The following is a 14,452-nucleotide window of genomic DNA, read 5'->3' on the forward strand; positions in this document are numbered from 1 at the left end:
TGGGTGCCACCATGCCCAGCTGTGTATTTTTTTTTTAATTTTTCTAAAACTGTAATGTAGTGGCTTTCTGCAGGAATGATTTCTGGCTCATGATACTGTAGTTTGGCTGAGCAGCTCTGCTGGTGAGATTTACTTAACATAATCATCAGCCATCCTAAACATGGTGAGTGCTACGTGATAGGCTCACTTCCCTGCTTGGCAGTCAAGCTGAGGCTGTTTGTTGGCTTAATTACATGAGTTCTCCTCTAATTAGACATCTCTATCAGGAAAACCTAGTGTTTCACCTGATCATCACATCCCAAAAACAAAAACATCAGTGTGCAACTGTTTATCAAGGCCCTGCTTGGCTTCTTTGGAATGTCCTAGTAGCCAACAGTCGTCACATAGCTAACCCGCTCTATGGTCCCCTCTCCAATGACAGAAGCAGGTTTACAAAAATCCCTACCGATTTTCAGAATAATGCTGTGTTGCCATCTTTGAGAGGTGGTATACAAATCAGCAGTGATACTGACGTGTGTATGAGGAGACCTTGGGTTTGGTCCCTAGCACCATCAAATACGGAAAAGAAAGAGAAAAAGGGATGGTGTCAGGAAGCAGGAAAACAAAATACGGTTGATTGGTGATAGAAAACACCCATTGGGCTGGCGATTCCTTGTTACGCCCTAAATTGAAGATGTTTCTTTTCTCTAGCTGGTATAGAGGTTCAAGGTCAAGGGGCACACCTGACAATTAGTCTCCTAGTTGGTAGAGCCCTTAGGCAGTGCAGGGCACCATGTGGTAAGGGATTAGGAGTAGGTGTCTGTCTCCTGCTTACTCACCTGGCACCCCCACACACACACACACACCTTAATGACTTTATCATTCCCTGTGGCCAGTCTCTAAATACCTTAATTGGATTAAGTTTCCGCCCTCTTAATTACTCAAAATAGTGATTAAACTCCGGCAGGAATTTCCCAGAAGACAAACATTTAAACGTAGCTGACTGATCCTCCAAATTAAAAAGAGTGCTTTCAAAGGAGGCAAGGAAAAAAAGGGGGGGGTGGGAGGAGGGGGCAAGAAGGGTGTCTTTTCAATGTCCTTATCTCCTCAAACGTTATTTTATTTTATTCTGGAAAGTAAAGGGTAATCTCGGTGGCATAAATTCAGGGTTTGCCAGCTAAAAAGCTTTGCGACTCTGAGCCCCTAACCTACCAAACTGGTAAAGAACGTTTTAGGGTCCTTTCTCATTCCAACTTCAACAAATTCCACGTTTTGCCTGGGGAGGTTGTATATACAGCTGTATAAGTATTTGAGGGAGGAGGACCATCTCTTTTACCTACCTACGGGGAATCATTTTAAATCTGGATAATAATTGCCCCTCCTCCATCCCTGGGATTAAATCCAGGGCTTCATATATGCTGAGCTACACTCTCAGCTTTTTCGTTCCTCTTTGTCCCAAGGGCACTGTATCACTGCACGTAAATCCTTACTCTTTTTCTGTCCCTAAAATCTAAGGGCACAGGTGTTTGGAAATATGTCCCCAACAGGAAGCATCTTTTCAGCCCTCCACTGTTACTAGTTATAAACTGCTGAACAACACACTGCCTGAAAACCTGGTTCTGTTCTCAAAGGTGGGTGGGAGCCACAAAAGCTTTCACCTACAAGTCGCCCTACCTGCAAGATGTACGGGGAGGGGAAAGATGAAGCAGAGACTGAGGAAGGACCAACCAATGACTGATCCAGCTTGAGACGATACCATGAGAGGAAGCCAACCCTGGCTCTTTAATGACTTATGTGCAGACAGGAGCTTAGCATAACTGTCCCCTGAGAGGCTTCACCTAGCAACTGATAGAAACAGATGCAGAGACCCACAGCTGAACATTAGATGGAACATGGGAAATCCTGTGGAAGAGGGGGAGGAAGGATTGAAGAAGCCAGAGGAGGCAAGGACACTAGAAGAAAACCTACAGAATCAACTAACCTGGGTCCAGGGGGCCCCACAGAGACTGAACCAACAACCAGGGAGCGTGAGTGGGACTGACCTAGGCCCTCTGTACATCTGTAACCCTAGTACAGCCTGTTTTTCCTGTGGGACTCCTAATGTCAGGAGTCTCTGACCCTGCTGCCTGCTTTGGGACCCTCTCCCTAACAGGGCTGCTCTGTCTAGCCTCATTGGGAGAGGATTCAAGATGTGCTTAGTTTTACTGCAACTTGATATGCCAAGGCTGGTTGATAGCCACAGGAGGCCTCCCCTTTTCTGAAGAAGAAAGGGAGAAGGAATGGATGATGGTTGGGAGGGGATTATGGAGAAGAACCAAGAGGAGAGAAGGAAGGGGAAACTGTGGTCGGAATGTAAAGTAAATAAATTACTTAATTGGAAAAAAAAAAAAGCAGGTGGGCAGAGGGATTCATAAGACCATTTCATAAGACATTGAAGGTATAAAGACCTTTTACCTATAGGCAAAAATAGCATAGGTCTTTGGGAATCGTCGGAGTAACAATCTGACCAAGTCCTGAGACGAGAGAACATAGATACCACTACTTTTTTTTTTTTTAATTACATTTTAAATATTTATTGTGTGCGTATGCCTGGTCTGTTAGTTGCCGTCTCAAGCGGGATGAGTGTAGACCACATCCTAAGCTTTTAAAACCGATGGGTGCCACTGCTTGTATTGGAAACACTTGGCTGTGGTGGGAAAGTTGCACCCCAAGCTCATCACTCTCTCCTGCCACGCTTGATTCTTTCATTGTGTTCCCACAATGTACCCAGTACATTCTGATGCAACGGTGCTGTTCTGTTAGCCAGGTTCCCTAATGAAACAGGAAGACCAATTCTTTAACCCACGTGCTGCTTCATAACGTCTTCTCCCCAGCTGAGCATGGTGATGCTTACCTGTAGTTTCAGCACTCTTGAGGCTGAGGCAGGTGGGTCTAAAATTTAAAGCCAGCTTGGACTGCATAGCATGACCCTACTGTAAACAAAATGTCCCTTCCTTAGTTCCTTTTATTTTTGTGATAGAGGTAACTGAACATAGGAACTTGTGCATGCTAGGTACAGACTCAGCCCCTAGGCCACACTCTCAGCCCTTTCTCAAACTTTTTTATTTTTGAAAGTTTCAGATAGCTCAGTTTGGCCTTAGCTAAGAAACAGAGGCTGGTCTTTTCATTTTTATTTTTCTAAGCTTTATTATGTTTATATGAGACTGGGGTTACAGATGTTTGTGATGCTGGTCTTGAACAATTGTTTCTCCTGTCTCTACCTTCAGGTGCTGCCAGGTCCTCTTGTTTCATTGTTGCTGCTGTTTGCTTGTTGTTACTTTGTTAGTTGGTTGAGTTTTGAGACTGGGTCTCACTGCGTTTCTCACTCATATGGCCTGAAACCCACTATATAGACAAGGCTGGTCTTGAATTCAGACCTCTGCCTACCTCTGCCTCTCAGGTGCTTCCAGACAGCATCTCTAAACTTTTCTGATTTGCTTTGAACTTTTAAACCTCCTGCCTCAGCCCCCTGAGTAGCTGGGATTACAGGCACATGCCTCCACTCCTTCCTCAGTTTTCATCCAACCAAATGCAATGGGAATGTTTTTCTTCCTTAATATAAAGAGAAATAAAATGGAAACTTCTTAACCAAATTCTCTCTCTCTCTCTCTCTCTCTCTCTCACACACACACACACACACACACACACACACACAAAGTTGACCATCTGGACTGGAGATATATATATATATACCTATAACTCCCCAGACTCCAAAACTGAGAAGGATGATTCTCAGCAGTAATAGGCAATAAGACAATTGTACACATCTGATATAAATATTATCTGCCCTAAAGATACAAACGACAGTGGTGTGAAGAAGGGAGGGATACTATATTGCACATACTTTTTATCTTTTGTGGAAGAGGGGGTGTTTGTTCAGGCCAGAGGAAGACATTAGGTGTCTTCTATCCCTCTGCCTCAATTCTCTTGAATCAAGAGTTTCTCGCTGATCCTGAAGCTTTTCCTCTGGGGGTAGATTGGCTTACCCAAAAATCTCCTGGGATCTGCCTACACTCACTCCTCAAATATGGGGTTACAGGCACATGAGCCTATGGCAGGCCTTTTGATACGGTGCTTGGAATTTGAGCTCAGATGCTTGTGCTTTCATGTACTTACCCTCTCCAGCCATAAATATATCTTATGGACTAGTAACAGTCACCAAAAGTCCATCATCATTCGCTCGGTAGCAAATACAATGCAATAATAGAGAGTACAACCGGATGTGCTGGCTCATCCCTGTATTCCCAGCACTTAGGCGACTGAGGCTGGAGGGTTTGGAGTTCAAGGTCAGCCTGGACTACTACCTCACAAACAGAGACAAGAGTCAGATGTGGTGGCTCAGTAGTAGGTTGGACGAGGAGTTCAAGGTCTGAATCAGGAAGCCAAAGCTAGCTTGGAATAAGAGACTCCCTTTTCAAAAGAACAAAAATAAAAACCCTTACCTGGATCCGGTGAGATTGCTCCTCAGGTTAAGGCAGTTGCTGCCAAGCCTGACAACCTGGGTCCCATCCCTAGAACCCATGTGGTGGAAGAAGAGAATCAACTCTCAAAAATTGTCCTCTAACCTCTATCCCAATGCACTGTGTTATCCACATGTATGCACATGTGTGTCCACTATGTCCTTGCACATACGCAATAATAAAAAGATAATAAAAGAAAACCCCAAGTAAGAAAGGTGTCACAATTGCTATTCACTGAGTGAGTCACTTATTTCAGTGACTTACATAGAGAGGTGGGATAAAAGTCACGTGGTTCATAGTTAGGAAAGGTGGAGATACACAGTAAATATATTTGGCCGCAAGACATACCCATCATATACAAATTGTTAAAGTGTTTTTAACTCTCAACTGAGCCCTCTCTAAGCTCAGTTCTCTCTGTGACATCTGTGAGTAGGCTCAGCAAATTTTGGACTTTCCTCAGACTTCTTTGAAACCTTAAAACTGAAACATTAGATGATGTATTACTCTTTTGAAAAATTTTCACAATCTCATAAAAAGTCATAACTCAAAGTAATTCTAATACTTGTTAGTATTGTTTGGCATTTGGACAAAATCCTATTTTTTATGAGAGCTTAAGCTTTTTTTAAAAAATTGTTTTACTTTTTATGTAGAGGAGAGGAAGGCATGCTTGTGCCTCTTTGTGTATGTGAAGGTCAGAGGACAGTGCTTCTTCTAAACTGTAGGTCCCAGGAGAACTCAGGTCTTCAGTCTTGACAATAGGTACCTTTATTAACTGAGCCGTGTTGATGGCCTAGGGTTCTTTTGGGGTGGGGGCTATGGGGGGAGGGTTTTCAGTTTTAACAGACCTTGTTTTGATCAATCAGAAGTTGGAAGTGGACTAGGAAGATGGCTGTCTTATTTAGCGTTTTACTGCTGTGAACAGACACCATGACCAAGACAAATCATACAAGGACAACATTTAATTGGGGCTGGCTTACAAGTTCAGAGAGTCAGTCCATTATCATCAAGGCAGGAGAATGGCAGTGTCCAGGGAAGCATGTTGCAGGAAGAGCTGAGAGTTTTACATCTTCATCTGAAGGCTGCTAGGAGAAGACTGACTTCCAGGCAGCTAGGATGAGGCTCTTAAAGCCCATGCCCACAGTGACACACCTATTCCAACAAGGCCACATCTCCTAATCGTGCCACTCCTCTGGGTCAAGCATATACAAATCACCACAATGGCTTAGTCCATACAGTGCCTGCCCTACAAGCACAAAGACTGAGTTTCAATCTCAGGGGCCATATAAAAACCAGCACGCATGCATGTGTATCTATAACTCAGTGATGGGACTGTAGAGAGGTAGATCTTGGGAGCTTGTTGGTCAGCCACCTTAACCAAAGGGATGAGCTCCAGAGTCAGTAAGAGACCCTTTCTCAAAGAAAGGTAGAGAGCAAGTAAGGAAAAGGTCTGATATCAACTTCAGGTCTCCACAAGTGCACACGTGCACAGGCACTCACAGGATCATGCACAGGCGCACACAGACACACACAGACACACACATACACACACAGACAGACACACTCACACACACCCACACACACACACACACACACACACACACACACACACACACACACACACACACACACACACACACACACACACACACACACACACACACACACACCCACACACACACACACACACACACAACCACACCCACACAGCACACACCATACATACAAAGAGAAGCAGGCATAAAGTGCACCATACTCGTCTCCAGATTTCACCTATTAGAGACAGGAAGTGTCATGGTAGATCAGAGCACCCTTCATGTTATTGTAAATAAAGCAACTACAGGTCATGAAAACAAGAATGACAGCCAACAGGGTGGGAATGTGTCCATCCTGTGCCCATGGGTCACATGTAATGCAGGATACTTGTGAATGCTGTTCAACACGTTTGGAGACAGCGACATCATATTGCAATGTTAAAAGGTGGTTGTTTTGTTTCTGATGGGTACAAATTCTTGAAACTTATGGCAGGGCAATTGTGGAAACTTGCCTGTGAGAAATGTGGCTAAGCCTTGTCTATATGGTGAGTTCTCGGTGAGCCAGGGCTACATAGCGAGGTGGTGTCTCAAGAAAAGAAATATGGCTAAAGAGAATTGAAAATAAGTATCAGAAAAAGGCTGTGGTTTGTGAGCCTATAGATGCACAGGGAGGGATTGTGCACTGGGAAGGAGTGTGCTGTGCTGTGGTCTTTTGTTTGTGAGCAGAGAGATCATAGATTTAGTCAGGAAAAAGGGGAAAGAATTCTGGAGATGGGGTGAGTTCCAAGAAGGTTACCCTATGTTATATTTTATTTGCAATATATTAGAGAGTCAGTGTGGTGCTAGAGACAAGAAAACCAAACTTGGAGTAAAGACCTATGCTCCCAGGAGTTAGACCTGACTCCAGTTTAGCTGTGCGAGCACAATATAAAAGAAGATAAAACAAGCACAGAAAGAAATTTATGATAATTTAGAAGTATTAATTTATTCATCAAATTATTTAGCACTTGTTTCCAAACATAAATCTATAATGGGCTCTGCACTGAGAGCAAGTGACACAGGAAGAGCCCGTCTCTAGGCTTGCTGTGGTACTCAGATTTTTATAGCTCCCCTTAGCAATTGTCTCTCTTTCCTTGGCTCTTCCCAGCTCTTTCTGGCTTTTATCAACGGCCTCCCCACATCCTTAGTTTAACCAATCAGCTCGCTTTAGAGATTTTATCCCCACAAATAAGAATGCTTTGTGCTGCTGCCTCTTCTCATTCCATTTCAATCCCACCTCTGGGGACACAATTAGATTCAGAAACCTCCCTTGCCCCGTAAGAGATGGTTGTGCTTTTTGCTTTAAAAAAAATGTATGAAAACCAGTACAGAACTATATGATAAGGAGAATCATTTCCAATCAACCGGATATGGTGATGGTACACATCTGTAATCCCAGCACAGACACTGAGGTGGCAGAATACACAGTGAGTCTCAGGTAAGCCTGATCTACTGGTCTCAAAAGTCAAGCCTGAGTACAGTGACAGCCATGAAGAGAATACCCCAGGGTTCATAGAGGTGGCATCTGTAAAGCCCTGTCTATCATTTTTTTTTTTTACCTAACTCAGCCACTGAGTTCTAACAGTTTACAGGCCCATGCTTCTCTCTGTCCTCATCAGCAGGACCCAGTGATGGCTCAGCCCTTGATCACAGACTTTACCCGTTGGGCTCCATGACACATCTATGGTATGCTGAGTTTCCTTGCTGTTGAAGACATCTGCTACTTACCCCAGCTGGGTGATGCAGAATTTGCTGTTGTGGTGGGTTCATGCTCCAAATTCCAGCCTCACAGCCTGGCCTTCCTGGATTTTTACCAACCCCAAAGCAGTATTAGAAGCTTCGCTGAGAGAAGGGTTGCCTGTGTGACAATCTGAAGTAGGCTTCGATCAACTGCAACAAGAGCCTATGAGGTATGGGTCATGGAGCGTAAGCCTGGTAAGTCTCTGTCCACTGCGGAGTGTAATGTGGATGTGGGCTCTAACACTCCCTGGAGTATAATCAGTGGACCAAACAAACATAAAGACAAGTAGAGCTTGAGGAGTGAACAGAGGACAGAGATGACCACTTTCTGCTGGAGAGCTCCCTCTGTACTGGAAAGCTGGCCTTCTCTGCCTATGGGCCTAGATTGGATAGACAGAAGAAAAGATCAAATTCCATCCTCCCCCAGTCAAGCATGTAGACCCTCCAAGGGGAATTCTCAATTATAAATTTAAAACTTGGCAAGATCATGCTCATCATAACTTCATGTCCTTTTCTGTGTCTAGACATGACATGGCTATTGAATCTGTGAACTCACTTCAGAGGTTGTTGCCTACCCAAGACACAAGGTCAAGCTAAACAGGAGCAGTCAACGTTCCAGTAGGCAGCATGGATTTTCTGTCGGTGTTACCAAAAAAAATAAAATAAAATAAATAAATAAATAAAATAAATAAAAATAAAAGAAGAGCATGAATCAGGGGGAGTAAAAAAATACTCTTACGAGGCTGTAATGGTGGGTGCTATTCGCTGTGCATTCATAAACCTCATATAAAATTTAAACAATGAAGAAGCTGAGTTTGAATCTCCAGAACCCATATAACCCTGGACCAAGAGCACCTGTGATTCCAGTACTCTTGTGGGGAAGATAGGGTTAGCTAGATTGGTGTACACAGCAGAAAAAAAAAAAAACCCCACAGACCCTCTCTCAAACAAGATGGAAGGTGTGGATCACATCTGAAGTTTCCTTGGCCTCCACGTGTGTTCGTTGACACACACTTGCATTTGATTACATGAATGCGAGCACACACAACATCTGCACACAATGTGAACGCTAACTTAAATGAGGATTTTGGTGATAATGAGATGCAGGTGGTGGCTCTCCAGTTGTAACAAATGTATCATTCTGGTACAGGAGATTAAGGATGGGGAGGCTCCCCAGTTGTAACAAATGTATCATTCTGTTAGAGGCTATTAAGGATGGGAAGGCTATAGGTATGGGGAGGCAAAAGCTGTGGCAAGACGGGAGAAGCATGAAAATTCCTTTCAACTTTGCTGCAAACCAGAAACTTCTTTAAGAAAATGAAAATACTGTTTGCTTGATTGAGGCAGGTTCTCCTGTAACCCAGGCTGGACCCAGTATGTAGATAAGAATGACTTCCAACCCCTAATCCTTCTGTCTCCATCCCCAGGTTTACAGGATTACAGATGTGAACCTCTGTGCCCATTTTTCTTTGTAAAAGTCTATATTCATGTGTGAGGGTCTTCATATACTGTCTTGCCTGAGTATTAATGCTTGCCTGAGTTAGAATTGCCTAGGTGCTGTAAGATGAGAGTGTATAAAACAACATGAAACAGCCTTCATTTTGCTTAAAACTACAAATAAGGTTGATTCTTCTCAGAACTGGATTTTTCTTTTGAAATTCAATTTTTTTTACTTTTGGGTTTAATAAAAATATTGCTAGCTGAAACTAAGTTGACTTGGACCGAGAGCTGTCTGAGTGAGGGGAGGTGCACAGCCTGGTTTAAATCCTTTTTAAAGAACAGTAAAACATTTGACAGTTTGAGTAATCTGTAGCTTACACTCCTCCATCCGGCAGGTACCTGCAGTCATCCATACATTCTTTCAGACACTGTCCCACGGCAGCAGAAAGAAAGCAGTACCCCTCCCTCTGCGGTCTCAGTTGTTTCTCATCTAGGTTTCGGTTTCTGAAAAGAGAAGTCACGTGTTCTGTGAAAACTGGCTGGTTCTCACAGGGCTGTTAGCTTGTTAGTGACTGCATATGGCCTGGAAGCCAAGCACACAATACCTGTAGCATCATTTAGTTATGTATGGCCACAGGAAATAGGAGAGGTGAACAGTGTTCTTTCCTGAATACTTCAAAAGCTGTGAGTTTTAGGGGAGGTGCACAGCCTGGTAAGTGACCCCCCAACCCCCAATACCAAGTGGAGTTTTGCCAAGCCCAGGTCAGTTACCCCTTTTAGCCATCCTCTGGCTTGAAGTGACTGCAGCAGCTCTTCTCAGTGTCCCCTCTGTCCCTCTGGACTTAGTTCCTAACACTTCTGAAATGTAATCTCAGTTAGGGGTTTCTAGAGGACATGGTTACAAAATTATCCGGGATGTGCTACACACAGAGAGCCTAAGATCCCCATCTTTAGTCACAGGCAGAAAGGCCCACTTCTGAAGGCAAGCAAGCTACTCAGAACAAAACACAGAGATACTCTGAGTTTTCATGCTTCCCCCCAACCCCCTTTCGGTTTTAGAGTAACTGTTTCCTGCTTCTACAGCTGCTGGGTGTGTCCCTTCTCCTGTTTGTGATCTCAACCTTAAAAAAAAAAAAAAAAAAAAAAAAAGGAATCTCAAAAAAGAAAGAAGTTAAAGCCAAGTTACAAGTTCTCACATTTTCACACACCCACTGTGTTTATTTACAGGGTCTCACCTTAGATCCAGAGTCCCTTTCCATTTTGGAGAATGTTTTTGCCTTCCTGCTGTATTAAAATTTCCCAACAATATTGCTTTTTCAGAACAAAAAGACGGTTGGCATCAAATAGCATATTGTTTCAGCTTTGCAAGCCTAAAACCTAAATACTGCTTCTAACTCGAAGCTGCATTCCTTAAGGATCATCAAAGCCACATTCCTTAAGGTTCATTGTTTCAAAACCAAGTATACAAGGAAGAGAGGACAGAGGACTCTAAAAGGTCTAATTGTGTTGTTCTCTCCTTTTTGTCTTCCAAGCCTCTAAACTTTCTCCCAGAAGAGAACTGTGACATTTGTGAAACAGCCCGAGAGGATGGGAGGAAAATCTTGCTCCAGATGTTTAACAGCTCTGGACATCAGGCTCCACACAAGTCAGAGCTCCCACTTCCCTCTGTCCTGGATGCATTTTTCATGGACCGTTCCACTTGGAGCTCCAGCCCACTAGGCTTTTCTGTATCTCTTTAGCCCACACAATCATGTCCCCAAATAGCACCCTGAACTCTAGCCAGGACTGGGAAAACTTTGATAATGGCGATAAATGATGTTTTCCTCTAGACAGGGAAATATGATTCTAACCAAACATAATGAAGGCTATTCTGCATTTATACAAAAACGACTAGTTTGTCCTTGGTTGGTTGACCTGAAGTAGGCCTTGTAATAAGGCCTTCTTTGCTTGATCTTATTAAGATACCCCTTCATCAGTTATTCATAAGTTAGATGACAGATGTGGTATACGGTCTTTTCTATGGCTACTGAGGCTTGTTTATTTTAAATTAATTATTAAAAGATTTATTTTATGTGCATTGGTGTTTTTGTCTGTGTATACGTTATGTGTGAGGGTGCCAGATCCCTTAGAACTGGAGTTACAGACAGTTGTAAACCATGTGTAGGTGCTGGGAATTGAACACAGGTTCTTTGGAAAAGCTGTCAGTGCTCTTAACCACTGAGTCATCTTTCCAAACTTCAATTTTAATTAATTTTTACGTGTGTGTGTGTGTGTGTGTGTGTGTGTGTGTGTGTACACACATGGTATCCATAGAGGCCAGAAGCAGGAATTTGGATCCACTGGAGCTGGAGTTACAGGTGGTTGTGAAATCTCCTGGCATGTATGCTCTTAACTGTTGAGCCAGTTTTCCAACCCATTTTATTCGTTTGTTTTTGGTTTTATTCAAGACAGGGTTTCTCCATCTATCTCTGGCTGTCCAGAAACTAGTTCTGTTAAGGCTGGCCCTGAACTCACGGAGCTCTGCCCACCTCTACCTCCTAAATGCTGGGATTAAAGGTGCATGCCACTGCAACTGTCATTAATTTATTTTCTGAAGTAAAGTTTTACTGCATTGCTCTAGTTGTTTTTAAACATCTGAATTTAAGCTGAATAATCCTGTGCTTCCCAAGTTTGGGCTACAGATGGGCTAGCTTTGAAGCTTTCTTGATTATTGGATGTCTTCTACTTGATTACCCCCCCCCAGTTCCTTTTCTTCTTCTCTTTTCTCCCTTGTCTCCTCCCTTTTTATTTGGATGAGGCAGCCTTGAAATTTACCACATATCCCAGCATATCACTGAATTCATCGCCCTGATGATGCTGGGATTATAGGTGGATACCATCACACCTGATATCTTAGTCACTTTTCTATTGCTGTGATAGGGCACCATGAACAAGGCAACTACAGAAGAAAATGCTTAATTTGGGGCTTAAAATGTCAGAGGACATGTCCATAACTGCCATGGCAGGGAGCATCGCAGCTGGCAGGCAGGACTGGCACTGGAGCAGTAGCAAAGAGCTTACATCTTGAGACACAACTGGGAATCAAGTGGGCTTTTGAAACTTCAAAGACCACATCTGGTAATACATCTCCTAATTCTTCTCAATTAGTTCCACCAACTGGGCGGGGGAGGAGGTAGGCAAACATTAAAATATATGAGGGGCTTCATTCTCATTCAAACCACCATACTCAGTTTATGGGTGTTGGGAATCAAACAGGGTTTCAAGCATGCCAGGCAAGTACTCTATCAATTGAACTAGTCCCTTTCTTTGCCATAGGATAGAAATTTTTTTCTAGACAAGACATCTGTAGCTTTCAGTCTGTGGGTAACCTTCCGAAACCCCATAGGTTTCGAGCTTCTGGGCTTGTTTTATCTACAACTCACTCCCCACCCCTTACTCCCTGTTCACCACCTCCCATCTCTGTGTCATATGTTTTGCCAGGGTTCATTAGCCATTTTCCCTTCTCTTCAGTCAACTCCAGGTCTAGCATAACTCAATTCAACATCCTTTCCTTCTCTCCTGAAAATGGAACATTCAAGAGAACACATGTTCCACTTTTCCACATTTCTTACATGATGGAGAGAGTGAAGGTGTAGGGGAGAAAAGATCTTGAATTCTTTTCCTGCCTTCTAAACTTGGACTTAGCCCTGAACACCATGTGGCAGAAACTAAGTCACTTCATGATAGAGAGGAAACAGTAGGAAGCCACCAGGTATAGCCTGCATGGCCATTCCCACCCTAGTGATATACTTCTACACCTAGGCGTCATGTAAAGCTTCTACCCCCTCCCCAAACAGCACCGTCAGCCGGGGACCAAGCATTTAGTACATGGATCTGTGAGGGGACATTCCTCATTCAAACACATAAACCAGGTTTGCTGTTATATGCTTCTGATCCCAGCAGTCCAGAGTGGGAAGTGGGATGACTGTGAGTTCAGGGCCTGAGTGTGCTACCTAGTTTCTGGAGAGAAGACACTTTTCTACTCGTGATGGTGATAGGTAAGTCTCTTGGTTAGGGTTTTATTGCTGTGAAGAGATGCCATGACCATCGCAACTCTTATAGAGAAAACCATTTAATTGGGATTAGCTTAGTTTCAGAGGTTTAGTCCATTATGATCATGATAGGAAGCATGGCAGCGTCCAGGTAGCCATGGTGCTGGAGAAGGAGCTGAGAGTTCTATGCCTTTTTTTTTTGTTGTTAGATTTATTTATTTTATGTGTATGAGCACACTGTAGACACACCAGAAAAGGGCATCAGATCCAATTAGAGATGGTTTTTGAGCTACCTTGTGGTTGATGGGAATTGAACTCAGGACCTCTGGAAGTGCAGTCAGTGCTCTTAACCACTGAGCCATCTCTCCAGCCCCCCTTTTTGTTGTTGCGTTCTACCACTTGATTTTCACAAGGCAGAAATAGATTGTTTGCCATGCTGGTTGTAGCTTGAGCATAGGAGATCTCAAAGCTCGCCCACACAGTGACACACTTCCTTCAACAAGGCCATATCTATGCCCACAAGGCCATGCCTGCTAATAGTTGCTCTCCCTGTGTCCCAAGCATTCAAACATATGAGTCTATGGGGGCCTATTCAAACCACCACAATAATAAAGGATTTGTTTTCCTAATAAAGGATTAGTTCATCATTCTGGTAGCACACTGCTGTTTGCATGTTTTGTGTGCAGATTCATGTTCTTGCACATGTGTGCAGACACATGGAGGTCAGAGGTCCAACTGTAGGTGTCTTTATCTGTCTACATCTTATTTTCTAAAACAGGGTTTCTATTGGACCTGGAGCTCACAAATGAGCCATGTGATACAATAGAGAAAGTGGCACGTAACAGCCCAGCAAGGGAAGGGTAGAGAAAGGTGAGCTGTCTCCTTTCTGTCCAAACCCCCAGCATTGGGGTTAGAGACACCCTACCAAGCCTGGCTTTTTACAAGGGTGTTAGGGATCTGAACTCAGGTCTTCATGCCTACACAACAAGCATTTTACACATCTCCTTAATCTCCTGTGGTTTGTTTGTACCTTCTTGATTTGTTTTGCTTTTTGAGATTAGGTCTCCCTATATAGTCCAGGCTGGCCTGGAACTTGTGGCTATCCTCCTGCACCAGACTTTGGAGTGCTGGAATTACACATATCTACAACTGGCTATATTCTTTTAAAAGACAGAGAGCCTCCAAAGTTCCC

This window comes from Rattus rattus, chromosome 4, assembly GCF_011064425.1.
Source record: "Rattus rattus isolate New Zealand chromosome 4, Rrattus_CSIRO_v1, whole genome shotgun sequence".
Lineage (NCBI taxonomy): Eukaryota > Metazoa > Chordata > Mammalia > Rodentia > Muridae > Rattus > Rattus rattus.